We start from the raw sequence: 3,545 nt of genomic DNA on the forward strand, positions 1-3,545 counted from the left end.
TTGATTATCTCCATCTTCGTCTCCATAGAAAGCATCCTCTTCTTTCTGTGAACTTCAGCAACATTCTTGAGACCCATGGCTAATAACGTAAGTAATTAAGTTCACACAAAACACAATAAAGTAACTTACAGTATAACAAAAGCAAAATCACTAACACTAATTTACGTTAATGAACGAAATCTACGTGAACGAACGAATTCCACGTGTACGATAACGCTGCCGAAACGAAATGGTTGAGGAACTCCCTTACATAGATGCATGATGGGATAGATGCTGACCAACAGGAGAGCAGGATCTTATGGTAATAACTAGCATCAGGAACCAATGAAAAAGCGGGATGATGGTGGCGAGTCTACTGAGTTGGCGGCACACAAATTTTAAAATTGTTCTCAGCGGCCCAGCCGAATCTCAGACTTCACAGTACAACCTTTCGCAACCTGAATTATTTTCGTTTACAGAAGCAAAAAAATCTTCGTCTTTGCCTTTGTAACTTGGATTTTTTTTACATAGGGACTTTCGTATGTAGGGGTATGACTGTATGTTAACCGAAGGGGAATTTTTTATTTGACAAATTCATCAGCTCATGGGTGCGAACCATGGAACCAAGAATTTAGGACATACAGTGAAGCTCTTGGTTCCATGGATCGCACCCATGAGCCAACAACTTCTAATCAAATAAAAAATTCCCCTTCGGTATGAAAAATATTAATTCCGAGGTAGATCGAATTAGGTATTAAAGGATATTTGTAGCTTAATACATGATATATGAACCAAGTGTTGTGAATATATATATTATATATATATATATATATATATATATATATATATTATATATATATATATATATATATATATTTATATATATATATTATATAAAATAATCTATATATATATATTATATATATATCATATATATATATACATATATATATAATATAATATATATAATATATATATATAAAAGAATAACTGTGCCAAAAGACCATAAACACAAAGTTCATTTTGCTTTTAAAAGCTGTCTTTTGCAGTTATATGCCTGTAGTAATAGAGCTGTGGGATTATTTACAGAAACACATTACTGTACCTCACCTGTTTTTAGGATGACTTAAAGAGTACTAGAACTCTTAGGCAATAGGTTATTGGCAGAAAGTATTGCAGGTGACGAATTCTCAAAATTTTTATGTTATACCCTTAGCTATGAACAGAAACCGACACTTCAGCAAATTTCCTCAAGACTAAAACCAAACATGATCATCTTGTGCATAAATTACATTTGCTATTTTTCCTTAGATCTTATAAGTTAGTTTAATTCCTTGTTATGTTTATTTATATGTACGTAATACATTAAACTACAGTGTGTTGACAAAAGGATTTGAAATGTTACAAATACATTTTGTGGGGAATAATTATAACTGTCTTCTTATATATATTTGCATTTATATTTCATACGTTATTTTTGAACTTCAATCAAAGAAAGATACCCCAAGTTACAAACTACTCTTATCAGTACTGGTAAAAGAAAACCAACTTAGGTCATGATTACCCTACATTACAAGTGAACACATAACAGTTGGGAATTACTTTGAGAATTCACAGATAAGAGATGCAGTCACCTATGCTTAGGTTTGGAATGGTGAAATTAGTCAAATTCCAAAATATATGTTTCCCCACATGCAAACTTGAATAACTGGATCCACCTTTTTTTTTCTTTTTACTAAGACCATTATGTATTGCAACTTACAGACAGACAGAACCCACATTATTATAAACCTATAAGAATAAGTAAAAGCATAGCTTTTAAAGTGAAGCATTTGGTAGCATTGAAAAGTTTAATTGGCAAACAGTGAATTACAAATAAATGAATACCACAAAGGATATCTACAAATAGGATCTTACAAGAATTTGCATGGATACAAATAAATTTTCACTGAAAGTGTCTTTCAACTTCCTAAATTTGTACAATTTTGTAATAGAAAGTAATGCTAAGAACAGCAGTACACTACTTTAAATTTTTCCCCATCTCAAGATATGTAGATGTCAGGAAGTCTTATTCCATTACCTTCACAGAAAACTATGGGAAACTACATGATTTAGCATATAGAAAAATGTCACTTACTCATGGCAGTTATATTTAGTTTTACAATAGAAGTATTTTAGTTTTAAATTTAGAAAGTCTATATATGAAGAATATCTATGTTTAGTGAACGTTTGATGAAGGCAGAAAGTATTTTATTTGGTGACATTATAATTTTTGCTGCAGATAGACCAATTTTATATTTTTATACTTGAGTAGCACAAGTACGGTTTGCCTTAAATATTAATAAATTTTTTCTGAAACTGAATCCTATGAATAATCCCAGTTTGAGAACTACATGTAGTTTACAGTTTTTCTTGAATAACTCAACTTTTACAAAAATATACACATAAGTTTAAATAAATAAAATGAAGAAGAATATTTTCATTAAACCTAATTTTTTTTATAGTTATAAATAGTACTTCAGTGCTGCTGCTCAAATCACATTTTGCAACAGACTCCAACTCACTGGAAGGTTTTACACTCGAGTGAAGGTTGAAAATGGAAAAAGTAAAGCAAATGAAATTGGATAGCTATGTAGGAAGATACCATATGAACAAAATGAAAGGGAGGAAGCTGCCCAATTGAAAACTGAAGAGACACTGCAGAAACAATATTCTGAGTACCATCTGTTTGGAAAGACCTAGACTGGTGGCTGTCGAAGCACCATCTCTTTCAGTGAGCCTCATGGAATGTGTCTCCCCCAGAGTTATTTCTGTTCTCAGACATGTCCCAAAAAGGTTTGGGAGCTCATCTGGGAGGAAAGTTTGCTCCAAGAAAATTCAGCATGCCACAAATAACAGCATCATGGTTGGCACTTCAGAATTTCCATCAAGATCTGGAGGGACACAGCGGCAGTCCTGAGCAATACACCATAGTGGCATACATCAACAAACAAGGGGGGGGGGAAGCATTCGCTCTGTTGTTCCACCCATGTGGTGTGTACCTGTCTACCTCCCCTGAAAAAGCAATGCTAAGAGGGCAAACATCAATGACAAACCTAGGAGAGGGACACCCCTAAGCCTAGGAAACAACACTGTAATAGCTGTAAATATGGCCACCGGAAGAGGAGCAGTCACCACTGGAAGTGCATCAACCACTGAAGGCACTGTGACCAAGCCTACAGCAGGGATAACCATCACTGCTGGGGCCCAGTCACAGTTTAAATGCAGACACAGCAGGTAGGGCAATATGGAAAGAATCACATCTCCCAACTGCTGTTGCATTAACCCTAATGGACAGATTGATCTTTGGGGGTAGTAATAACAGGTTTGGGGTGGTGGACAGATTGATCTTGTAGTTAAGCAATATTACCCACCATCGATTTGGAAAGAATCGGTCGGGAAAGAGGTGCCAATACTTTTACAGCCCATAAATTCACTTATGGCAACTTTTATACTTACTAAGATCATGAGTGTGGGCGTCTCAGTACTTCAGTAATGCTTGTGACTTGAAGGGGGAATGTTCTGAG

This window comes from Macrobrachium nipponense, chromosome 20 (genome assembly GCF_015104395.2).
Source record: "Macrobrachium nipponense isolate FS-2020 chromosome 20, ASM1510439v2, whole genome shotgun sequence".
NCBI classification, from domain to species: Eukaryota; Metazoa; Arthropoda; class Malacostraca; order Decapoda; family Palaemonidae; genus Macrobrachium; species Macrobrachium nipponense.